The following is a 12601-nucleotide window of genomic DNA, read 5'->3' as shown; positions in this document are numbered from 1 at the left end:
AGCGATTGGCCATTCCCCACCTGCGAAGGAGCGTGGTACATTACGTCCCGGGGAGGCAGGAGATGAGCCTGAGCTGCAAGTCGGCATGACAGGACAGGTCCTGAAGCGACCCGGCTGCGAGGGGCAACGGCCTGGGAGGATCCGTGACCAAGCTTATTCCCCAAATGATATTGGGAACACAGAGAGGAGGACCCACTGGGCCTCCATAACATCCCAGATTCTCCAGGTGGGTATAACGAGCCTTACGCAATTATCCAAATGACGGCCACCTCACAGCATTGAATAGTCTGTCGTGGCCGGAAGGGCGAACGGAGGGCATACAAACCGGCACCTTATTTGGGAGAGCCAGGACTGTCCACTGGACTCAGCTCTTCTAACTAGGACCCCTAAATAAAGCAAAGCGCCTGGCACTTTCAAGACCTGGCTTCGGACCAGAGAGATCAGAAGACCAGGCCCTGCTAGCTGCGGTATAGAGGGCCCGGCTCCAGGACAGTGCAGTTAAAATTGCTACACGGCTGAGGCAGACCTATAACATGCCCCGACTCATCCGTCTGCGTGCTGTTTGGTGAATTTGGGGTGGGGGGAATTGGGGACTGATGTTTCCAGCAATCTAGGCACACTGGCTCACAACAGCGATAGCACCGCCTGACCCGTCCCAATAAACAGCCGCACCTGGAATGATGGCGTCTGCAAGAAATGGGAACAGGGTCACTATCAAACACCTACTACTGAAACCGAATACTCAGGATAGGACTCTCCAATCGAGCATAATTCGCACTGCCTCCCCTACTGGAGAAGAACCGGAAGCCCCACGCACTCATCTGTACCTGGTGTCGCTGTTCTCAGCTCTCCAAAACGATTTCCTAGTAGTCCAGAGACACTTAACCAATCCACTACAAGCTGTCCGTAAGGTTATATGAGGGACAGCGTCGTTGCCTTCAAAGTATGGGAGACGCCCCGCGACGAGGAGATCGAATAACTCCAGCAGAAGATCATTCTGTTGTCTGATCAGCAAATAGACTTACACGCCCATGCAAGGAGACCCGACACACAGAGGGAGGGGACATAGCAGCATATGTAGCAGCACTATTTGCCCACATACTTAGTTGTACACTGGCGGGGGAGATCTGCCTTGATAGAACCCACAGAGTAGAAAGATGGGATTCGAACTCGCCACTTTCGCTAGACATTTTGACGTGTGTCCCTAATTTCTGCCTTAAAGAACAGATTCTGAAAGAAGCTTTGACCTCATCACCAGTAATATTCCAGGACCATACGCTACACCTCTGTCAGGATCTTGCCGCATCCACCCTCCAGAACAGGAGGGAGTCTCGTCCTGTCACATCATTTTTAAGAGAACAAAGAGTATTGTGTTCTTGGGGACAACCCTTTCAAATGATCTTTTGATGGAACGATGAACTGCACCAGATCCGCTCGTTGGTGAAAACCTGTGAGCTAGTCCTCCTGACCAAGACATATGGAGTTATGTAGAGGAGGGGCATGTAGAGCACCTGACCGAGACACGAGCGATTGACCTAGAGAAGTCGATCTGGATACAAGTCATATCCGCAATCTGCAGATTACAAGCGCATAAAGCCCACAGATGGCTTTCCAGCAACGTGCTATAAACTACTTTCCACTAAATTGTCCCTTCTCAAGAGTTTTTAATTCAATTATGACGGCAGAATCCCTCCCCCCTCCAAAGAAGTAGGCCTATGTAACAGTCATCGCGAAACTGGGCAAAAATAAGCATCTGTGTGGCTCTTCCCGCCCAATTTTACTCCTATATGTAGATGCAAACCTATTCACTGGAGTTTTGGCGGCTCGCTTGGAGCCTCTGTTGTTGGGTCTAATCGGGCCAGATCAAGCTGGATTCATTTTGCATGGACAATGCTTGGACAATCCTAAGAGAATATTACATCTAATAGATAAAGCCACCTGCTTCCAACAACAGACAATGCTTTTCTCTATTGATGCTGAAAAAGCATTCGATCGAGTGCATTGGCTTTACCTGGTGGCAGTGCTGAGACGCTTTGGCTTCAGGGATCGTTTCTGCTTCTGGAGCCTCAGTGGGTTTAGCTCCCACGTGCGTCAGTCCGAGTAAATGTAAAAAATTCTAAGCATTTCCTGATAAGGGGTACGCGGCAGGTGTGCCTTCTTTCACCCCCCTGCTAGTTGCCCTATATATGGAGCCCTTTTCATAAAGGGTTCAGGATATCGAGGAGATTTCGGGCATATTATATAATAACACTGTATAGTGGCCTTGAGAAACGCAAAGGATACACTCCCGGCTTTTTTTTCTTGAAGAAGTAAAACGTTTCTGTGAAGTTTCTGGCTTTCACATTAACCTGGCTAAATCCTAGACAATAAGCCTTAAAGCGACACTAAAGAATCTCTGACTCGAGACCACTCTATATGTTGGGCACCCGGCCCTATTAAATACCTGGGCATCCAGATGGCCCCCTCCATCTGTGTTTACTGTCTATGCCTGTGATTGATACAGTTAAAAATTGTAGTTTTAGCCTGCCTGTAATTGCATATTTTATCACCTGTGTTGTTTTAAATTTGTGGTTTTCCCTGCCCATGATTGCCTTCATTTAGTGTGTTGAATTGTGGGATTTGCAGTCCAACCTCTGTAGTTTGTTCCTCTCATTCCTTGGTGACATCTGTTTTCCCTCCAAATTTCTCCTTTGCTCTGTGCATAGGCCTGTGTGCTGAAACAGTGCACCCCCAGCCACCATTTTGTGTTCACAAACCAGTGAGGCCAGCCCCCCTGCTTCCCCCCACCTCCCAGCAACAGGGATTGTCTACATCAGAGGGTGCTTCTGTGAGCTGTTTAAACTGTATTTACTGGGGCCTGTGCAATTCGTTTTTTGGCTAGCAGGGGGAGTAAAGCTTTATTCAAACCGTATTGTTAGATTTCGAGTTAGTGAAGCCTTTACCTGCAAAAGTCCAAAGTTGTGGATTGAGCCTGTCTGTCTCCTAGGAGATTCTGAACAGGAGCAAGCAGCTTCCAACTCCCTGGCCAGCAAACCTTGTCTGAGGTTGCTGGGACTTTATATGGTGTGCTAGTGGTTGGCACATGTGTACACTGATTGGTGGTTGTATCTGGTGTTTCCATTGGGTTAGGGTTAATGTCCTCATTGGTTGGGTATTTGAGGGTTCTGATTGGTTTCTCGGTCTGTGATTCAATCATTGCAGGGTTGGGACTAGGGCTAGTGTTAGAATTTCTATTGGAAGTAGGGACTAGGGCTTCCTATGTTATTGGTTGTTGGGAGTAGGGTGGGACTAGGGCTTGGGTTAGACCTTTATTTGGAAGTAGCTATTTAGGGCTTCTGGTGTGAATGGTTGTTGGACCAGTTGTGGGACTAAGAATAGGGCTAGGCTTTCTATTGGAAGTAGGGACTAGGTCTACCTGTACCATTGGCTGCTTGGACTTGGGTTGGGACTAGTGGTAGGGCTAAGGCCTTTATTGGACGTAGAGATCAGGGTTTTTGAACTGATTGGGTGCTAGGACTAGGGTTAAGATTGGCTGCAAGGTCCTGGTCTCCTATTGGTTCTAGATGTTTTGGATAGTGTTAGGGCTAGGGTTCCCATTGGCTGAAGGGGTCACCTGATTACTAGGGCTACAAAAAAGGCCAGGCTTAGGGCGTTTCAGCCCAGGCGTCGAGGCGAAGGGCGGAGAGGACAAGGGTAGTTGCCTGTTTGAGCCTGTTAAGGGCGGAGAGGACAAGGGTAGTTGCCTGTTTGAGCCTGTTAAGGGCGGAGAGGACGAGGGTAGTTGCCTGTTTGAGCCTGTTCGAGACTGGTTGGTACTAGGGCCAGAAATGCTGCCCTTTTTCTCATATAACAATACCCAGCCCACACCATCCACAACCACAAACAGAGCAACACACTCACACCAAATATACATCACGCACAACACTATGCACAGATTAATGTACCAGCATGCACCACCAACCCAACCAAACCACATCTACACACCCTACTATCCCAACTACCACACATATCCACCATCACCCACAAACCGTACACAACTCTATCCTATACCACTAACCAATACACTCATTACTAACACAATGCTAATCAACACCATAAATAACTACATCCCACTCAGACACACTCTCCCTGCTGTAATTACACCTAACAGTCCACCTTTTATCACTCACAAATATATAATGATCCTTCCATCAGTTATCCAACAAACACCCTCCTCTCCCTTCTACCATAATAACACTAACACACAACACACACACTGCACACCACCACACTTTGTAACTCTTGAAACAAACCAGTCTAAGATAAACACTCTCACCTCTACTTCATTCCCTCCTACACACAACATACACTTTACACATAAAGACATCACCACCCCCTCTACGTCACAATACCAATACCACTACTATGATCGCCAAAATAACCTTTTCTAGACTCTCTCCTGCTCTACCCCTCCTTGCATCATCTGACACCTCTTTTTACTACACCGATCCCCTAAAACAAACATTTCTAAACTCTCCCCTCTGACTCCTTCCCTCCAAAGCTCCTTTTTACTCATCCAAAAGCCTCTTCCTACTGCTAAGACTTAAAAAAAAAATCCTTCACTCTTTTATCCCTCCACTATCCTTTTTCAATCAAAATTAACAGACTAACATGTTCACTTCTCAAATTCCATATTCAACTATACTAATATACTGTCCAAATAACTGAATAACATATCTACTACTCAAATTACTTCATATTTATACTAAACTAATTTTCAACACTAATCCTTTATGGATTCCGGAGTGGCGTGCTACTCGCCAGAAAAGCGCTTCAACACCCATCAGGGGTAACAAGTGCTATATGAATGCTAATCTTTCTTCCCCTTTTATCCCTCCGCTATCCTTCTCACTCCAATTAACAGACTAATATTCACCACTGAAATTACCTCATATTTCACCATATTAATTCACCACTAATCCTTTATAGGCTCCCTGAATAGCATGCGTCAACAAGCGAGCGATAAATAAATACAAACCTTTGTCCTACTCTATCCTTCTGCTATCATTCCAAATCCAAATAACTGACTAACCTATCCACCACTTAAAATGTACTTGCATGTTTCATTATACTAATTCAACACTAATCCTCTATGGGTCCCGGAGTAGCGTGCTACCCGCTGAAAAAGCGCTTTGGCGCCCCGTAAGCGCTATATAAATGCAATTACAATACAATACAATACTCTGGATCTTGTACAAATTCCAAATGTTACCGATAAGGTCTCCTCAGGGCACACTGCAGTCCCTAAAGAAGGCCCTTTGAAACTTTGTGTGGGCCGGCCGGCGCCCTTGGATGAGTCGAACTCATAGCTGGCGTCCTCCCCAGAAGGGTGTTTCGGCATTCCATGCATTGCCCACTATTTCCAAGCGTCACAACTTAGATATTTGGTGACGTGGTCTAGGTCTGAATCTGAGAAGGGATGGTTATTCATGGACTGGGCTCTAGCAAACAAGGCACTGTGGAAGGGCCATTTCTGGCCCATGTCCATTGCCCGATGAACCTTAACTTAACAGCTATTACATCACCTACTTAAGGGTTTGAGATGCGTTGATAATACGAGCGGGACTGTCATTGTTCCCGTCCCCCCCTCGCCCCAATAGGGGGAAATAGAGAGTTTACTCCAGGGATGGATAGCTCTGCATTCTCAGTATGGTGGAGGGCGGGGGCAGATCTATCAGACATTTATTTGGCCAGGAAGGGTCCATGTCCTTTGTGGAGTTGAAATGGGAATACGGGATCTCAGCGAGTGAACAATATAGATATACTCCGATACGTCACCGGCTAATGCAAACGATAGTGAGGGAGGCGGCACAGTGACATCTCACTAGCTTTGAGAAATGGCTTCTCTTGAAAGACTGTGACAGGTGCCTGACTTCAGAGCTGTATGGGCTTCTGGGAGGAGAGGAGGTAGTAGTTAAGTTCCCTCCCAGCTCTGCTGGGAAGGGGAACTGGGAAGATCACTCTTCCCAAAAAGAGTGGCGGCATGTATACTATAGAGCGAGACTTACCACCCCAAACGCTGCTAGCATAGAAACAGCAACAAATATTTCCACATATTGGTATTTTACCCCAGTACGCCTGAAGAAAGGGAACCCTGACAGGGATGACAGATGCTGGAGGAGGTGTGGCTGCCTGGGAACCTTATTTCACATTTTAGGGAGCGTCCCAGAGTGGATGGTTTTTGGGAGGAAATCCTATCCGACAGCGATACACACTGCAACACCCAACTCCCTAGATTCCCCTTGTTTGTAGTTCTCTGCCTTCCCTACACCCTCACTTACCCACTAAAATCTAAACATGGTAAGCACATAGTGCTTGCACTGGGAGCAGCTCATTGGGCGATCCTGATGCTGTGGGGAACGGAAAAGGTCCTGACGCGTGGGCAGTGGCTGCATTGCATATGGCATCTGTTGGGGATAGTAAGACTCTACTACACTTAAACAGCAGAAGACCCATTCAGAGAATCCTGGAGCCCATTTATAGATCTACTCTCCCAGAAATTTACTAAATTGACAAGCCATAAATACCTACGAATACTGAGATTAACCCACCCGATAGCCCAATAGGGCATTCTCACCTCCAGCAGCGGGATTAGTTATGTGATCAACAGATGTGAATCAGCAGGTAAGGAACCCGGTGGGAGGAACAGCGAAAAGTGGGTGGGGGGGTTGTTTGTTGGATTTGGGACAGAAATTACTGCAGGCTATCTATAGCTGAATGTTGATGCCAAGCTTACAGAAGCTTTTTAATGTTCCAAGTGGTATCTTTATTGCCTCAGTAAATAATAATAAAACACATTTAAACATAAAAAACATACAGAGCTATTAGAATACTTTGTAACCCCTTTAGTACACCAACCAATCTGGTTTTTTTTTAGCTGGCTGGTGACATCTAGTCAGTTTTAACTCACTCTGTCGCACATACCATACACCACCACACTTTGACACCCTTGCACTCATCAAACGGTGATAAAACCAAAAGGTCTCTGCCAAAGTGATCCTTCGGAGGGCATTGCACCGCCGGCCTGACGAGGAGCACCCGCCCATTGATGACGCATGACATCCCCAGGGATGTGTGAGGGCAACAGGAAACAGTTTTTTCTACTGTCCCCTACATTCTGTTCAGAACCTAGACCTTATCTCCATATCTTTTCCAAAACGTGACCCTATTTTTCGATCTGAACAAAAAAAAATACCACCAGGATTCAAGAGGTCTGGTCTGGTGCAGAGAGATGTTCAGTAAGTGCTACAGGTGGTCTTAAACCGAACAAGCGCCCCACTGAATTAGCTGCAGGGTTTAAGGCATTTAATCCAGACATATAGACTGCAGTTCACTTCTTTGCAGTCAAGGAAGAAATAACATAGAAAGAAAAGGGGCGGGGTAATGGCTAATGCCAGTCCGATGCAGCAGTATCAAGACCCGGCACCATTGATTCTCTCCACTTGAAGAAATAAAATGAACTGTACATGTAGGGCCACATGTTTCGCCTGTTGTTGAAGGGGAATGGTGAATACTATTTTATGTTATTTGAACCACAAGTTAAATGTGGAAACCAGCAAGAGATGGTATGAGAGGTGCTGAGCCAAAGGACCATACATTGGCAGTCTCCAGGATGTTGGACTAGTAGCATGAAAAGCAAGGGCTGCATGGACTTTCTTAAAGTTAATGTTTCCTTTGAAGCTGGCCTGCTTCCTTTTGCTCAAAGGCAGGCCACACTTAACAAGAGTTGTCTGGGGTCCCCTACTCTCTAATCTTTGTTAGTCTAATCACAAGCGTTTGTCTGCAGTGTTTAAATTTAGTAGGACTTCTTCCGCCAAGCTTTTCCTCTTGATACGGGCACTAATTTGTGGAGAACTACAGTGGCATGATTCAAAAGTAAATAATCAGAGGCTGGCATTTTTGTTGGAGAAAAAAACACTGGCTTTCCCAAAGACCAGGGTAAGAGAGCACATATTTTAGCCAATTGCATTGCTTGATGTTCACGAACATTGCTACCTTTTCATCAGTGTCCATTTAAAAAGATGGTATTTTAACTTAACAGGTGCATGTTTGGTTTGTTGTTTGCTTAGATCTCAGACACAGCTTTAATAACTATGACCTAATCAAGAAAGCCAGCAAATAGAGACAAGCATTTTTTTGTACTCTCCTTCAGCTGTCTTTTGGGCAAATGTGGAGAAAGTTGCATAACTGAATATCTGTGTTTGTAGCATGTTTAGTGTAGATGCACATGCTCTGCATATTCCTGACAACTAATGTAGGCCCTGATGTCTTCAAACTGTTGTAATTTGAAGTTGATTTTGTGTCACAAGACCTGTTGTAACTGCCTTCGGTTCACAATGCCCCAGGACAAAGTCTCCAAGTAAGGCTGTCATTTACTAACGTTGGGTTAAGATGTTAGACTGCCAGCTCCCGGATCAACCAGTCTTTTGAAGAGCACTTTGCAGACCGCCACGGGAAGTTCAATTCCATTGACCAGAAAACAGTTGAGGAGTTCTCTCTCATCAACCATGAAGCGTTTTCAGTGCACCACTCCTGAAGACTCTTCGCCGGATCGCGACCAGAGACCACACCAATAACGGACATTGCCCGATCGACATGGAGTATATAAGCTATTCTTGTCCCCCAAGAACCATGAAGCCCCCCGGCACCCCTGTAAGGCACGTTGGTGCAAGGAAACCATTTGTTACTGAATGGAGAGACACTGGACACATCATAAGATGCAGCACAAGACAGTTACCCGAAACATATGATGTCTTAGGGCAGTAGACTCTCTTTGGCGCCAAGGGAGAAGCAGCTGACCGTCGGGCCTTCTAGATTCAAGGGGGAGCATGGCGTTGCCTTCTGTGGCCTCGGAATAAGAAAAACCTCCCCCTCTGAAGGATGCAGACCACCATTGCAACCCCAGGAGCGTCCCTAGGCTGAGACAGAAACCTGCTCCCCCAGGGAGTCTGCATCGAAGCCCAAGCGCATCCCCCAGACCCATGGGGAGACTGCCAAGTTGATCATCCTGATGACCCAGACCTGTAACCGTATCCCTCCAAAGCTTCCCTGCTATACGGAACTACCGTCTATCAAGGGGTAATCCAGAAGGCTGTACTCTGCAACAATATTAAGATGAATGACGTACAAGAGGAAGATGATATGACTTCCTCATAGAAATACTCTGCAAGACAGAAAGGTCAGTGCATTATCTCTATGGCTAAAGACATGCTGAAAACTGCCCCGAGAACTCCAAAGAGCCAGTGACGGTTATGGTTCTTACTCCACATGTGGCTAAAAAGTTCAAGCCAGCCCTTGATGATCTCATTCACATATGCGGCTAAGTTGCACCAGACTCTTTTGTAGTCCACAGAGCGAGCAAGTGTCCCTCGGCACAGGCAATTGGTGATGCTTCCCCGACACAGTAGGGGCTACTGCACACTGGTGAATCGCCAACGGTGTCCACATGCACTCACACTAGACTGTTACCCTTGCAAATGAAGGAGCTCATCAAACACCAGTCCTGCCAAGTAACTGGCATCAGGCGTTAGACTAACGCATTTCAGTGTGGCGATCCGCGTCATTGCACTGAAATGCAAAGTCATGCATAATAGGCATAGCGTCTGCCTCGGCTACGCTGACTGTGAAACTAGTAGCTGGAGTGGCACTGTGACGAGCGTGCTGCTCCCGGCAGGCTTCAGGGGCTGGCTGAAGCAGTGCTTGGCTACAATGTATCAACCATTCCTGGGCACTACATTTTGTTCTCTTTGAGTGATCTGTGTCAGGAGAGGCAGTGTCCAATTGCTGTTGCTGCTGCGCAGGATATTACATCCCGCTGTTGCTTCCTGCGGCAGCACGAGCAGGTGGCTAAAGTTTTGGCACTCGGGCTGGGCTGCGACCGCTGCTGGAGCCCAGGCACACACTACAGTGCTGCTGCTACTGAGCCTTGAATGCAGCCCGGGCAGCACTTTTGCAGAGGGAGTCCAGTCAATCATTGCGGCCTGGAGGACTCACTCTGAGGAGGCGGGCTGTCCGGCCTTACACATAATTGCTCAGCCACTACTCTCCTCGCAATTTAAGTGAGTTTACTGTCAAGAGTTTTTCGTCTCAATGAGTTTTTGGAGCGTGTCAATGTAACTATAAAATGTTCTTTGTATTATAGTGCGGCTTGCTGCAACGTACTTGAAATCATACAGCGCCCTTGCTCACTCAACTGCTGTGCTATGTGTGTGCTTGCCTTTGAGCCTCCCCCACCCCATGAATGCCTGGTGTTCTCTGCCGCTGCTGCTGGTCGGTGACTTTTGAATGTGTTGACTCATTAAGGCAACTCATCTGGGCTGGGCCCATAGCGGTGCGCCGACCGGGCCGCCGACCGCTCGCTCTGGGTAAGAGGTTGTTGTTGGCACCTCACACATCTTGTTAGGGCGGCCCAGTTGGTGGCCGTACATTATTGCCCTTCCATTTCTGGTGCTTTATAGCAGTTTAACCTAAGAGTTTCTTATTACTCAAATGGGTGTTATTTATGATTCCCCAGGCTTCATTCCTTGATTTTGCTTGTGAGATAGTGGCCCTCATATTTGTATAAATGTCGCTCTTAATTACACTGAAAATGTCACACATAGCAATCTGAAACCTTGGCAGCCAAGAAACACCTGCCCGTGGCCCATAGACATATGGATCAGGAACTGGTAACTGAGTGCAAGATAATCTCCAATGCGAATAACAAATGCATGTTGGATGCTGCAGACACCGCCTCCCAGGGAATAAATTGCAGGATGCTCTTGCAACATTACGGTTGCCTCAACATTTCTGGCTTTTGTCCTGAAGTGCACCTGCACTTACTAAACGTGCCTTTCGATGGGGCATATCTTTTCATCCTGCAGGTCAGTGAGATGTTTGAGGAGTACATGGGCACTGTCCCTTCATCCCCCCGACCAAACAACACCTGTCCACCATTGGGACGGAATTATGTCAGCAAAAAGGTGCTCTCTGTGGTACAATAGGAATGCTGCCTCTAGATTCACGCCACCAAACATTCTGCCTTGGTGCCATGCCATCAGCCGTGACCATCTCTGGCTACTCAAGGCAAGGTGCAGGTGTTCCTTGCCAAGCGTGCCATCGTGCTGATGCAGTCACACCAATGCGCTGACGGACTGTACTCTGACTTCCTATTCCACTAGAAGGGTGGATCCCTACTGCAGATCTTAGACCTCAGGTCATTAAATCAATACATCCCGTAGGAGCACTTCCATATGAACACTATACAGGATGTCAACCCACTGCTCCGACAAGGGGACTTCATGACAGCACTCGACTTAAAAGATGCCCGCTTCCACTTGTGTACATCCAGCCCACCGTGGTACCTGCTCCTTGTGGTAAGTGGACAATACTAGTTCTGCCATTTGGGGGCACTTTGGCTCTTGGGGCATTTGCAAAGTGGTGGTGGTGCATCTGGGTTGAAACATCATTCCAGTTGTTCTGTAACTAGAGGATTGGCTGATCAAGAGCAGTGAGGGAGAGTGATGCCTATCCTGTGTGGTGTCCTTGCTACACAGGTTATGGTCACCATCAACGGCAAAAAAAACCATCTTCAGCCCCAGCAGTTCGGACCCTTCTTAGGGTAATTCCTAAATGCAGTCAAGGGGAAAGCCATATCCCAACCAAGAAAGGGAGATCTCAAAAGCTGATGCCTATATTTCAGGCAGGATGTTATTTTACTGTAAGAAAGAAGATGAAGTTGTTGGTGATGCAAGAGTGCCTCAGTGGCAATGCTCACAAGCGGGGGGTTACTTGGAGGATCTAATGTTGGGAAAGGTCAGTACTCAGCACTTTCCCATGGTGGAAGAGATACAACTTGATGCTCGGCAGGCCTTTCTCAATCTTTGTCCGCTGGTGACACTTACCACAGATGCAAAAACAGTTGATGGACAGAATGTAGAACAATGTCATACATTCACCCCAGTACAGAGATCTGGGCCTAAATCCATTGATTATTTGCTTTTTGCACAGATGCTTCACTCATGGGGTGGAGAGCTCGCCTCAACCACACGACAGCTTAGGGTACCTGTACCCCTCAATATCAGGGTTGATTATCATGTATCTGGAACTTTTGGCCCTCCATCTAGCCCTCTGAGCTTTTTTCAATCACAAAGATAGACAACATGATATCCATGTATTGCTTCCAGAAGCAGAAGGGGGTCCATTCGCCCCAGCTGTTTGCACTCTTCCAGCAGTTATGGCAATGGGCTATTCGCAACAACATCCAGCTTTTAGGGGAGCACTTGTCGGCAATGGGCAATGACTTTGTGGACCTGCTACGCAGGATGCAACATCAAGTCCACAAATGGAAGTTAAACTCACGAATCAATCAAAGGTTCTTTTGACAAAGATGGACTCCGACCAGCAATCTATTTGCTACTCCCCAAAACTTCACCTCCAGGGCAATGCACCATGGATTACATAGTCCAGAATATTTGCTTACAATTTTTCATCTCTCCCTTTCATCCTGCATGTGGTGACAATCCTAGTGGCATTGATGTGAGCCGGGCACCAACTGGTACTCCATGATCCTTAAGAAGTTTTT

Source organism: Lissotriton helveticus, chromosome 1_1 (assembly GCF_964261635.1).
Source record: "Lissotriton helveticus chromosome 1_1, aLisHel1.1, whole genome shotgun sequence".
Taxonomy (NCBI): Eukaryota; Metazoa; Chordata; class Amphibia; order Caudata; family Salamandridae; genus Lissotriton; species Lissotriton helveticus.
The sequence above is the reverse complement of the archived record's forward strand: the minus strand, read 5'-3'. Positions refer to the sequence as shown.